Source organism: Rattus norvegicus, chromosome 17, assembly GCF_036323735.1.
Source record: "Rattus norvegicus strain BN/NHsdMcwi chromosome 17, GRCr8, whole genome shotgun sequence".
Taxonomy (NCBI): Eukaryota; Metazoa; Chordata; class Mammalia; order Rodentia; family Muridae; genus Rattus; species Rattus norvegicus.
The window spans coordinates 12,382,277-12,396,116 of NC_086035.1; the positions used below are offsets into that span (position 1 = coordinate 12,382,277).

Sequence of the window (13,840 nt, forward strand, 5' to 3'; positions counted from 1 at the left end):
GGAACAAGTTTGCAAGAGATACTCAGGCTTCCTATGAGGAAAGCTTGCTCAGTGAGCAGAGAACTGGGGATCCCTCCTTACATGAGCTTTGCCTAAGGAGCACAGCATGCAGGCAAAAAGTCAGTGATAGCAAAAGAAGAATTTTGTGCTGTGTGAACACTTGGTAAAAGTCCGTGTGCTTTGTGGTCCAGGGCCTTTGGGCCTCTCTCTGCTTATTACCCAGTCCCATTCTTGAGGTGCTTTCCCCTTTTTAATAATCGGTCTCTTTCCCTGACCCCCAACATTCACTCTTTCTCTGAAGCTCACCTCACTCTTTCCCTACCACATGGCTACTTGCTGGTCTCCCTTGCTGAACCTGCCTGCTTTCCAACCCAAAAAACATCTCTCTCTCTCTCTCTCTCTCTCTCTCTCTCTCTCTCTCTCTCTTGCTCTAGCACTCTCTCTCTCTCTCGTTTTCTTGCTCTCTCATTCTCTAGCTCTTGTTCTCTTGCTCTCTCTAATTCTCTTTCTCTCTCTTGGTCTCTCTTTTCCTCCCCCCATCACCTCCTCCTCTCTCGTTCTCTCCCTTTCACTCTTTCGCTCTCTCTTACCCATCTCCCTTTACCCAGCAGCGACCATCACTACAGCCTCCCAGGCCTGTTGACTTTTCTCTGAAACGCTAATAAAATGGCCCCTGAGCTTCCTTCTGAGTCCATTTTTAAATTATCTTATTAACGAGACTAAGCATCTACACAGGGGAGCCTGGGTTCCTTGGTTATAACCATCTCCTCACGGAAGGGCCTGCTAGGGAACAATACAGTGTTTTACTTGTGTGGACCTACGGTGTCATCTTGTGTCCGTGTGATATTATTAAGAACAGTATTCTGTCTGTCGTGGATAAATCCTCTTTTTTAAGGGCATTTCCACCTCAGTTTTTGTACTAACATGTTCCCTTCATTAAAAAAAAGAAATCAAGATTTCAAAACTCAGCTGTGGTAGTGTGGCAAATACCTGTAATCTCAGAAGACTGAGACAGGAGAATCACTGTGAGTTCCAGGCCACTGTAGGATACAGAATAAGTGCTTGCCTTTAATTATTTTATTTTATTTTATTACCGTGTGTGTGTGTGTGTGTGTGTGTGTGGTGTGTGCACCCACATGTGTTTGCACACTGTAGCACACATGTAGAATGCAGAGAACAATTTTCAGAAGTCAGTTCTCTTTCTCCACTGCATGTGGGTCCTGGGATCCAACACAGGTCATTAGTTTTTGGGGTAAGGGCCTTCATCTGCTGACTCATCTTGCTGGCTCAAACCCTGTCTTTCTAATAAATAATTAATACTAGAAATACACGAATTCATATACTTAATTATTTATTAAACTAGGACTTAAATTCTTTGCCTAATATCTCTGTGTTTCTATGTATGCCATAAATCTTATAATTCTCTAAGTGCTATGATAAATTGGGTTGTAAAATTTTTCAAAGATAGAGTCACCCTGGAGTAAACTCGCTTGGTTATGGTTTATTTTACTTTTAATTCGTGTGCTGGGTTTCATGGTGGAAGGAGAGAACCAACTGCAAATTGTCCTCTGGTCTTTACAAGTCTGCTGTCACACACACACATGCATGCATGCATGCACGCACACTAACAGCATGTAAACAGATGTAACCAAATCTCTAATTGAATAAAAGTCCTGTTTCGATACTATGTATCTCTGACTTTTGCACCGGCAGCAATAAGGTGAGTCATCTTCTGCATCATCTTCCTCAGCTCAGCTCCGTCATCAGAGCGGGGAAGGTGACAGTGAAGGAAAGGAACCCTGTGCGGAGAGATGGCTCAGCAGTGGAGAGCACCAGCTGCTCTTCTAGGGTTCGACTCCCAGCACCTCAGGGTGACTCAGAGCTGCCTGTAACTCCAGTTCCAGGAGATCTGTCACCTTTTCTGCCCTCTGCTGATGCCTGCCACACCGTGCATGACCATTCTCAGGTGGGCCAGCCAGGTTCTGCTAAGCATCTGTTCGCTTTGCATCTAGGGAATGAGCCAGTCTCATGGCAAAGACCTCCGCTGTTGTCCCCGGTCTGCCATAGTCCTCTAGTGCTCTTGGAAAGGAAACTCAACAGCTTTCTGTCTTGGGAATTCCTACCTGTGATGGTTTGAATATGGTTGGCCCAGGGAGTGGCACCATTTGGAGTTATGGTCTCAGAACCTCTGGAAAAGCAGCCAGTGCTCTTAACCACTAAACCACCTTTCTAGCCCCATGATAATTCTTTTAAATCCCTAAACTCCACAATCACTTCTATCATGGGGCAGACACATTGGGACTTCAGGAGCATCAGTACGGAGCAGGGCAGGTGGTGTGAGAGGGTTTGCTTGATCTCTTCTGGCTTCAGTAGGTCAGCTGGCGTTCCCTCTTGATGTGGATGCTCTCCCTCCAGTGAGGGGCTTCGTGTCTTCAGGAGAGCAGGTGAGTAGGCAGGGGTGAGGCTGGTGAGAGTGTGCAGGGGTGAGGCTGGTGAGAGCGGGCAGGGGTGAGGCTGGTGAGAGTGTGCAGGGGTGAGGCTGGTGAGAGTGTGCAGGGGTGAGGCTGGTGAGAGCAGGCAGGGGTGAGGCTGGTGAGAGTGTGCAGGGGTGAGGCTGGTGAGAGTGTGCAGGGGTGAGGCTGGTGAGAGCAGGCAGGGGTGAGGCTGGTGAGAGTGTGCAGGGGTGAGGCTGGTGAGAGTGTGCAGGGGTGAGGCTGGTGAGAGTGTGCAGGGGTGAGGCTGGTGAGAGTGTGCAGGGGTGAGGCTGGTGAGAGTGGGCAGGGGTGAGTCCAGGACTGCCAGCTTACTTACGAGTCACTGCCCTAGCTCAACCTTTGGTGATTGTGAATGTGTCTGGCACCGTAAGCCCTGAGGTTTAGCACCACAGAGGTGAGAGGGGTCTGCCACACAGTTAACAACCCCGTATGGCTCTCATCAGGTAAAAGAAACTGTCTAACTTACTCAAATTTTGGTAAAAAAAAAAAAAATGAGTACCAAAACAAAAAACCAAAACCAAAAACCAACCAACCAAACAACCCCAGAATAAAGGAAGAATAAACACAGCACTGGCCAAAGATGTCAGGCTCTTGGGAAGAAGTGGGCCACCATCACTGCTAGTGTGAGCTTCTGTCTGTCTCCTTTCTAGGGTTACCACTGTAGAGAGCTCAGGAGTGAAGGGAGCATTGTGGGGAAGCTCGGTGCTTTTATCCTGACCAGAAACTACGCTGACCCAGAAAGAATCAAGTTGACACAAGCTAGAGTTGTCTGAGAAGAGAGAACCACAGTTGAGAAAAATGCCTCCCCGAAAGGGCCTATAGGCAAGCTCATGGGGTGTTTTCTTAATTAGTGATTGACGTGGGAGGACCCAGCCCACTGTGAGCAGTTTTGCCCCTGGGCTGGCAGTCCTGGGCTGTATAAGAAAGCAGGCTGAGTAAGCCAGGAGGAGCAAAAACAGTACGCCACATCCTTCCATGGCCTCTGCATCAGTCCATGTCCCCGTGTTCCTGTCGTGAGTTCCTGCCCTGATTTCCCCTCGTGATGGACTACAAGCTATAAGCAGAAATAAACCCTTTCCTGTGCATGCTGCTTTGGTCACAGCTGTGTGGTCAGCCGCAAAGGGCTGATATTGAATGGAAATCCTAACTAAGACGGGGTTTCAAGCAGTTCAGGCTAGCCTTCACTCCATATGTTGCCAAGCATGACCTTGAAGCTCCAATCCTTCTGTTTCCCCCATGAAACCACCATGCCAGGTCTACTCGATGCTGGGGATTGAACCCCAGGGGTTTCCACACATGTTTGAGAGTCATTCTACCAACTCAGCTGTGTCTGCAGCCCCCACCCCAACCCCCACTACAGCCCCCACCCTCCACTCCCAACCCCCACTAACTTTCTCTCCCTTCTGCAACTTTACTGCCTCTTCTTGGACATGTTATGTGTCCTTTGAGCTCTCAGTTCAGTGAGAGTTTATTTCCTGAAGTTCACAGAGAAATGCCAGTTCTTATTTTTCTGTCTTTTGGATGCATTTTTCCTTTGCCTTTGTTGGTACTTCTGTCCCCTTTCTGGAGGAGTCCTCTGGGAATGAGGAGAGTCCTGTCTGGATTGGTGACTTCCTAAGAACCCAGTGAGAAAGAGCAGGTTGCTGGGGACCCAGACCTGTTGTCCGGAAGGACTCTTTCTCCTGTCCATGGGTACAGGTCGGTGGGGTCAGCAGCCAAGCCCTGATGTCTGAAGGCAGCTGGGTGCCAAAGGCAGTTTGCCTCAGGACAGTCAGCATACTTTGCACTGAGACCAAGATCTTCCCTCAGCACCTGGTTACCCTGCAGTATCAGATATCACCCCACTCCCCATCCACCCCCTACCCCCAGCCACCAGGATCTTTCGCTGGACCCTAAAGAGCCTTGTTGTTTGCCTTGAGACAAGGTCTGAAGTAGCCTGGGATGGCCTTGAACTCACCATATAGCCACGGTTGACCTTTTATTCCTGATCCTCATGCCTCCATGTCCAGGTGTTGGGAAGTAAGAGCTACCATGTTTTGTTTATACAGGAGCCAGGATTAGAACCCAGGGCTTCTTGCAGGCTAGAAAGCACTCTACCAACTCGGCTGCATCCTCGGACCCTTTATCGAATTTTCGTAAAGGAATAAACCATCCCCTCCCCCTTGCCCCTCACTAACTGCAGTGGTAGGGAGAGCTGGACCAGGGTTATGAGGGCAGGAGAGCTGTCCCTGCCCTTCACCAGCTGCAGCACTCAGTAGAACAGGCCCTGTACCTTGCCTGGGCAGCACAGTAGAGCTGGCCTTGATCATCCCCAAGGGTGTCAAAGCAGGAGAGCTGGCCCAGCCACTTGACAGCTGCAGTAGTAGGGAGAGCGCCCACCACCCCCACATCCTGCACTGGTACAGATGAGGGCAAGCTGGTCGGGGCAGTGCTGGCATGCTCTCCCTGGTGGTGCAGTGTGGAAGACCTGGAAGGCTGATCACCCAGAGCCAGACCCAGGGCTGAGTTGACCCCACCCCAAAATCTCCTTCATCCTTAAAGATGTGTGAACGAAAGGGTGTCCCGTGGGCCATGCTGTGACCCACTACAGCTTCCATGGTGAGATATTTTCTACACTCTCTTGTTTGGTTTATTTGTTTATTTTTTTTTTTTTTGCTTTTTATTTTATTTGGGGGGGGGAGGGTTGCAAAGTCAAGAGAGCCGACACAAAGATACAGAGAGGTGAACGGGATTGGGGTACGTGATGTGAAACTCACAAAGAATAAAACGTGTTTTGAAAAATTAAGAAAAGGGCTGGAGAGATGGCTCAGCGGTTAAGAGCACTGACTGCTCTTCCAGGGGTCCTGAGTTCAATTCCCAGCAACCACATGGTGGCTCACAACCATCTGTAATGGGATCCAATGCCCTCTTCTGGTGTGTCTGAAGACAGCTACAATGTACTCACATAAATAAAAATAAGTAAATCTTTTAAAAATGTTTTTAAAAATTAAAACTAAAAGTAAACCCATGCACTGGAAATGACCCGTGGAAGTTGGTTGGTGGTGAAATGTCTGTCTCTGTGTGAGCAGAAGCATATTATTTGGCGGCGTCCTTCTTAATGTATCTGGGTATTAATAGTCTATGAGAACAGGGGGAGAGAAAGTTGGTTACTACTCCCTCTATGCTATTTACTACTCATTCTTTTAGGCATTTTTAATCGGGGAGATAAGTGAATTCGTAATCCTAAAGTTGTTTTTTTTTATAAAACATTAACATACACACTCATTTTTGGCTGGGGGATTTTTGTTTGCTTTGGGTGGGTTTGGCTCTTTGGTGGTTCTATTTGTCTTGAGGCAGGATCTCTCCATGTAACCCTAGCTGGCCTGAAACTCCCTATACAGACCAAGCTGGGCTCGAACTGACAGATCTGCCTGCCTCTGCCTCCCAAGGGCTAGGATCAAAGTTGTACCCACATGCTTGTTTTTAAAGTTCCAACTCATGTTAACACTTTAGCCATATAATTCAGGACCCATAACACTTCAGTTAATGAGAAAGTATCAACCCAGGTCCACACCCTTAATCACAACACCCGATAGGCAAAGGCAGGAGGATTTCTGTAAGTTGGAGGGCAGCCTGCTCTACATAATAAGTCACCGGCCAGCTGGAGCTACATAATGAGACCCTGCCCAAAATAATCATCAACCCAATTGACATAAAATAAAAGAAAGTTACTCGAAGCATCAAGAAACAAAGACACTTAATACCCGGGAACACATTTTTGTTTTTTAAATCATGAATTAGAAACTCAGATTGGAAAATGAAGAAGATCGGTTTGGGATTTCTTCAGAAACACAAAACTGACTAAAATCACAGGCAGATGCTTGTGTTGGCAGAACCTAGCACGGCACCAAAAAAAAAAAAAAGCTGTCTTCAAGAATGGTGGTGACATCACTCACCCTGCGGGAGAAACAAGCTAGAGCAAGGCTGGGCTCCCCCTCAACGAGGAGCGGAGGAGCAGTGCTGCACACCAGGAGGGGCTTGCGCAGTGGCACAGGTTGCCACTTGCTACAGAGGCAAGCTTTGTCTTCCTCTGACCCTTGCTCTCATTCTGCTACCCAACAACGTTCAGGGCTTCCCTGATGTCATCTTATGAGGACGCTTCTCTGTGAGCAGCAGGAAGCAGTTGCCTGTCGCAGACTTGGAGTCGATCTGCTCTGAGTCTGTGTGGATGCAGAGAGCAGCCCAGCAGACCCTTCTATGGCTCCTCAGGCTGTCAGCGCTGGCTCAGATCCACCCACAGCCAGTTCCTTCAGATTGTCACTATCACACTGACCCTGTGAAAAGGAGGAAAGCATGGATGTGTGGAAGCTCAAGTGCAGAAAGTCTTACCCACTTCCTGGATTTTGGAGGGTCACAAGTTAATACAGTACCAGGAAATTAACAACCTTCTATGTAAGCCGAGGTGAGACCGCATTCAGGACAAAACTCTATAGCTGCGGGAAGGGCAGAGTTGTCCTTGATATTGCCTGCAGGGCAAGCAGATGGACAGACCCCCCCCCCCCCAGTCCCTGTGCAGAAAATGTTACTGACACGGGAGAGGTGGCTTTTGCCGCTGGTATGAAGGGAAGGGCCTTGGTGTTAGGAGATAATCGTGAACTATCTATGTGGGACCCAAAGCTACGAGTGTCACCGCTCAAAGTCAGAAGGGCCACAGGCAGATGGAGGCAGGGATGGGCCTGGTGTGACCAGAAACTAAGGAATGCTGGAACAAATTTGAGAACCTATAGGGAACACAGCCTGATGCATCCTTCAGTTCTTCCTCCCCTCCTCTTCTTCCTCTTCCTCTTCTTCCTCCCCTCCTCTTCCTCCTCCTCCTCCTCCTCCTCCTCTTCTTCCTCTTTCTCTTCCTCCTCCTTTTTGGAGAAGGGTTTGTTTGTCTGTGTTTGCTTCATTTTTTTAGATAGAATCTGTCTTTATAAACTTTGTATCGGGCTGGAGAGATGGCTCAAAGGTGAAAAGCACTGACTGCTCTTCCAGAGTTCCTGAGTTCAAATCCCAGCAACCACCTGGTGGCTCACAGCCATCTGTAATGGGATCTGATGCCCTCTTCTGGTGTGTCTGAAGACAGCGACAGCGTACCCATATATAGTAAATAAGTAAATCTTTAATAAAATAAAATAAGTAAACCTCATATTGCAGATTGACCTGCAACTCAAAGTCCTCCTGCCTCTTGACAGCATGGCCTCTACCCCTGTCTCAACTCCTTGACTCCATCCTGTTGAGAGTAATGTTGAGCTCCTGGGCAGCAGGGCTGTAAGGGAGACCATTTCTACCTTACAATGGAAGACGTGCAGGAATTTACTATGGCAGCAACAGGGACCTAACAGATGTATACCAACATGATGTCCTCTCTCATTACCAAATTAAATTATGGGCATTTTTTTAAAAAAGCTAAAACATAAACTGAAATGGGTGTTTAGAATTTGTTCTTCTGATTTCATTTGACATCTCTCTTTAGGTGCTGGGAGTGGGCTTAGTGGGAGAGCCCTTGCCTAGCAGGCAGGAAGCTCTAGGTTACACCCCGGTAACGCAAACCAGGTGTGGGGGTACACAACTGGAATTCCAGCTCTTGAGACGTGGAGGCAGGGAATCATCCTCTGCTATTACTGACTATAAGGCCAAGCTGGGATAAATGAGACCCAGTCAAGAACTAAAAATGGAAACGGGGAAAATAAAGACGAGAGGGGAGGGAGGGAGGGAGGGAGGGAGGGAGGGAGACAGAGACCGAGAGATCGCCCCTTGATGCAGGAGGGCATGTAAAAGCTGACCTGTGACCTCATCATTTTCTCGATCGTGTTCTCTGCTGTGCAACTTATCACCCCTGAAAGATGCTGGAGACTGAGCACAGCGCTTTCGCATTCTGTCCCTGTGACTGCTTATGAGCCAGTACTTATTTCAAACTTCTTAGGAAGTTACAGAGACTCCTCAACTGGTCTGTTGGCATTCCGTGCCACAGTTACCTGGCAACAGCCAGGTGTGCCTGACTCACTATACAAGGGGCTGCTTGCCCCTCCTCTTCTTCTCTTACCCTCCTCCCCCTCTCTCTTCTCTCCCTGTCTCCCCCCCCCCACCCCACGTGTTCATGGCTAGCCTCTCCTCTCTCCCTCCCTCCCATCTTCCCTCTCTGCCTTTCTCTGTCTCTACTACCCGCTCAACTCTCTTCTCCATGCCCTAAATAAACTCTATTCTATACTATACAGTCCTGTGCTGGTCCCTCAGGGGGAAGGGATGCCTTGGCGTGGACCCGCTAAGGCACCCCCTTCCCCTGCACCATACCACGTGTCCACCAAACGTATCCCTGGCTTCTTTTTCTTTTTTTATAAAACACAACACCCACCCCAAGCCTCGTGTTGAGCTGAGTTGAACAAGCAGGGAATGAGACAATTCTTCTGGTTCCGCGGAAGGGAGCACCGGTAGTAATTTTAGGAAGCACTGAGAGTTTGAAGATCTCTCACAGGGTAGACAGGAAATGGGGCCTGCGATGACCATGCGGCAATGATTGGGGATGCAAGAGGGTCGTTCTGTCTTCCCTGCACTGAGGTCATCGTGGTTGACAGAGCAGTTTTCATACTTCGGAGCTGAGACAGTAGAATAAAGGCAGTCCTGCCCCAACATGACCCAGCCTTTCCATCAGAGATGACAGGGTCTTACCTGGACAGGACAAGAGAAAAGGCCTGGGGTCTGATCACACAGAGCCTCCAGGGGGAGAGGGCCTACTTTCCACAGTAACATACAGAAAACAGAAGAAACCAGTAATGCCAGTCCCCAAAAGGAAACAAACAAACAAAAACACTACTGAGCTTGGAAGGAATACAGTATATCAGAAAAGAATATCATACTTCTCTTTTTTCCCTGAGGTGGATACCTGTAGAACCACTTAGAATATTTTTTTAAGATTTATTTCATGTTTGTCTATGTGTATGAGAGACTATATATATACATCGCATTGCAGTGTTCATCGAGTCCAGAAGAGGGCACTGGTTCCCCTGGAACTACAGATGAAGCTGTCCCTGTGGGTGCTAAGAACCAGTCAGGTCCTCTGTAAGCCCAGCGCTTGTTCTTACCTGCTGATCCTCCTCCGCAGCCCCGACTACTTAGAATTTTGTTAAGACTCTATCCCTAACTTTGTCCAATGATTGAATGCTAGTCATGTTCTGTAAAGTACCCCCAATGTTGTTTGTGTGTGTGTGTGTGTGTGTGTGTGTGTGTGTGTGTGTGTGTGTGCACATTGAGGATGCGTGTGTGTTTATGGGCATGTGTGCACATGCGTGCATGCATATGTAGAGGTCAGGGGACAACCTTGGGAATCATCATTCCTCAGTGCCTTCCTCCTTGGTCTTGTTTTTTCTTTATTTTTTGAGTCAAGTTCTCTAAATAACCTGGAACTCATCAAACAGACTATGCTGGCTGGCCAGTGAGCCCCACAGCATCTGCCTGCATCTGCACAGTGCTGGGCATCTGTCCGCGTCTGCGCAGTGCTGGGTCACAAATGCTATAAGATACAGTTGGTTTACATGGGTTCTGGAGACTGAACCTCAGGCTGGTAAAGCAAGTGCTTCACTGAGTGGGCCATCCACCCAGCATACAAATGTTCCTCTTCAAGCTACCCATCCCTCATAGTCCAGATTCGGTTTTAGACACCCTGTGTACAAAACGGACACAGACTTCCTACTCAGTGGGCGTATATTCAAGGAGGACTAAACAAGCAAAAATAGTAAGCACTAGAAACAAGAATTATGGTTTTATAGGAAGCAACAAAGGAGAGAAAGAGTAAATGGCATTCAAGCAGACTTTAAAAGGGGTTGAAGAGCCAAGGCATCAAGAAAGTCTTCGGATTGCACTTGGTGCGACCATGTCAGAGAAAAGCGAAGACCCATGTTCTGGAGTATGGAGAGAGACGCGGCATCTACAGGAAAGAGAAAACTGTCTTCAGTGGAAGAAAGGTTGTTTCATTCCTGTTACTACTCAAACAAAACAAAGATCATGACTACCTTAGGAGAATACAGATGGCCAGGGAAGGACTTCCACAGTGGTGCACTGGAAAACCTTGATAGCTGGTTTGGTCCCACCAAACGTCTAAAGAGGGACCAGTTCCCATCCTCACGATGCTTCTACATTTCTTTGCCAAGGTTAACATCATGCGAATAGCAAACCAGAAAATGATGAGGGAAGGTGGAAAGGACCAAACAAACAAACCAACAAACAGAGCCACCACAAGCTAAAATCCCCCAACGATACAAAAATCCCTAAACTTTAGAAGAATAATGTAGCAGGCCTCTGGAATACAAGGCTGGTTCAACTGCCAAAAATCGTCAAGGTGCTGAGGGAGATTTACAGAATGAAGAAAAATGTTCCTCTCTCAGCAGAAGTAGAAAACACATTTACCAGTATCAACACTCTTGTGTGATACACTTCTTGGGTGATGAAGTGTGGAAGGAAGGTACTTCAACATTATTAAGGCTGTGGAAAACAAGCCCATAGCTAAGACCCTGTTCAATGACAAAGTTGGAAGCATTCCCTCCAATTCGGGAGAAAGACAAATCTGTCCACTCAATGTTTCTATCCACAGTACTGAAATCCCTAACCAGAGTAATCATACGAAAAGAAGGAGAAAAAGGGAGGAGGAGGAGGAGAAGGAGGAGGAGGAGGAGGAGGAGGAGGAGGAAAAGAAAGAAAGAAAGAAAGAAAGAAAGAAAGAAAGAAAGAAAGAAAGGCATTAAAAGCAGAAAATAATGGTGTTAAACTTTATCTGTGTGCAGGTGGTCATATATGAGTTTGGAGTAAAAGGGGTTGCATTTCAGACTACGAATTTTATCTTTTATTTAATGTATTATGTATAGCATTTTGCCTACATGTATGCGGCAGACCTGAAGAAGGCACCAGATCCCATTACAGATGGTTGTGAGCCACCATGTGGTTGCTGGGAATTGAACTCAGGACCTCTGGAAGAGCAGCCAGTGCTCTGCTTACTCTCTGAGCCATCTCCCCAGACCCAGACTATGAATTTTTAAATCATTACAACTAGGCTCAAGTCTCTATTCATCAAAATAGCAACTATACAACCAGTACATCCTTGCCAATGAGAAAGGCTTGTTCACTCCTGTATTGTAAAAATCCCTGCTTTGGAATTTGATGGACACTTGAAAAAACTTTCTACAGCTTGCTGGTTGTGTATTCCCTGAAGAAAGCCATCAAGGTGCTTGAAGGAGTGGTCAGTTGGTGAGAGGTTAGAGGAATACAGTAGGTGAGGTAGACTCTGTACATGTCCACGTGAGAAATTTCCTTTATAACTTCAGATCTACTGCAGTATCTAGGCTTGTGCACTGCCACAGATTCCTGAGGGATGGGGGGCTGTGAAAGGTACCCTGATTCCTGTTCTAGATAGGTTGAATCCCAGGGGACCCTGAAAGGGACAGCAGATGCATTCTCAGTCTCCCAGATCAAGGTCTCACTAGTTGCAGCTCCCCACAGACCCCTGTAGAGAGGTTTGAGACAGATCAGTCACATAGGGCAATGCCCCAAGCTCCTCCTCCACAGGTGAGGACATGTCCACAGATCAAGCTCAAGACAGATCAGACATAGAAGCAGGACCACACCCCCAAATATGTAGATGAGGTCTTCCCAAGCTCTCGGACCAATAGGAAGTACCTGCTGTCAGACACTGATCCATCCAAAAAATGTATTTAAGAGTCGTGTTCAGGATTAAAAGTGTGCAGGAATCACTCCATCATCTGAGAGCTTCTGTCATAAGAGTTGTAACACCACCACTTGGGAAAGAGATCTGCTTTCCTGAAATGACCACAAGAAGCTCCCCTGCATCCCTCACTGGCTAGTCAGTCCTCTGATGGCTCAGCCCAGCGGGCAACCGAAGCACCAATGGCAGAAAGGAGAAGGACCAGCAGAGGGGGCGGCGAAAGCTGTTACCCCTCACTACCTGGGCTCGAATCCACACACCTAGCTAAACCAGATCACGGTAGAGACACCCCCTCTCCCAGGCCGAGCCCTACAGATTCCCAGAATTCCTCTCTCGAGCCCTGGACAGCAGAGACTTTCTCAGTCTCCCTTGACACCTTGGGATGAAATGTAACCTTAATAGAGTTTGATATGGAATTATTAGTCCATGTAGTCAACATAGAAAACTGGAATAATTTACACCATACACACTCTCCGGTGGGTAGGCTCCCCAGCTCTCTCCCAGGATCTGGGCTCACAGCCCTATCTGTTGGGTCACCTCAGCCTGCCAGTCCCATCTCCTGTGACGGACAATCACAAGCCTGCACTAGGGTCAGGGAGTGTTGTGCCCAGTACTCCCCCCCCCCCCCCCCAAGCCTCTGTCCCCGAATTCCATTCTCTTTTATCCTCTCTCCTTCTGATCTCACTCTTCCACGTTTGGGAAAATGCACTGCAGACTGCAGGACACTGCACCAAGCTGAACGGAAGGCTTGAAGCACGGACATCAGGTTTATCATTGGAGATCATAGGACATCATTCGTCTCGTTTGCATGAAGTAAATAACTAAATGTCTTTTCTCAAATGCATAAACGGTTACAATTCACTTAGCCATTGTTTCCTCATTGACGGGACATCCAGTTATCATCACCTTTTGCCCATCCCCATACTGGCATGGGGCTGGTTACAGACTGTTTAATTACTGGAGTGTCTTAACTTGCCAGCCACCCGAGTAATGAATGGCACGAAGACCTTTTTATTAATTACAAAAGTTGGGCTCAGCTGGCTTCTTCCCAACTAGCTTGTATAACTTAAATCAACTACTTTATACTAATTTACAATCTGCCACGTGGCTCGTTATCTCTCCTCAGTACCAGCACCCATTTCTTCCTCCATTTCCGGCTAGTAAAGCCCTTGCCTGACGCGTTCCCAGAGTTCCTATCTCTGCCGGATGTCCCGCCTATCCACTCCTGTCTCACTATTGGCCATTCAACTCTTTATTAAACCAATCAGAAGGTGCCTTAGGCAAGTGAGGAAGGATAGAGACACAGCTTCACCCAGTATACAAAAAGATTGTTGGTTCCAACAGGTCAAGTTGCTGGCTTGGTCAGCAGCATTCCGTTTTCATAAAGCAATAGCTGTGACTACTCCAGCCTGTGATTGGCTGCGTGTCCCAAAATCCTCATAAGAATGACTAAGTCAAGTAGAACAAGTTGTTCTTCTGTGACCAAAACACCAGATCTACCAAGTACAGGTCAGACCTGACAAGAGTCAGACAGGGCAAGTTCTGGGTAGAACCACGTGACCACTGTTCAACCCGTGGCTTTGGATTTCATTGTTGCCAGAAGGCCAATGGA

General features: G+C 47.6%; 1 long non-coding RNA gene across 2 annotated transcripts in view; it reads right to left on the reverse strand.

Moving 5' to 3' along the window:
* Positions 1-6,235: 6,235 nt before the first annotated feature.
* LOC108353155 (uncharacterized) overlaps positions 6,236-13,840 on the reverse strand; it is a 43,576-nt gene continuing 35,971 nt past the window's right edge. Inside the window, exons 1-2 of one of the 2 annotated variants that reach the window (XR_005495437.2) lie at positions 8,303-8,573; positions 6,236-6,808 (exon numbers count right to left, since the gene is read on the reverse strand). This is a non-coding gene — a long non-coding RNA (uncharacterized LOC108353155). Of the gene's footprint in view, positions 6,809-8,302; positions 8,574-13,840 lie in introns of those variants that run through there. The other variant, XR_005495436.2, reaches the window with a different exon arrangement.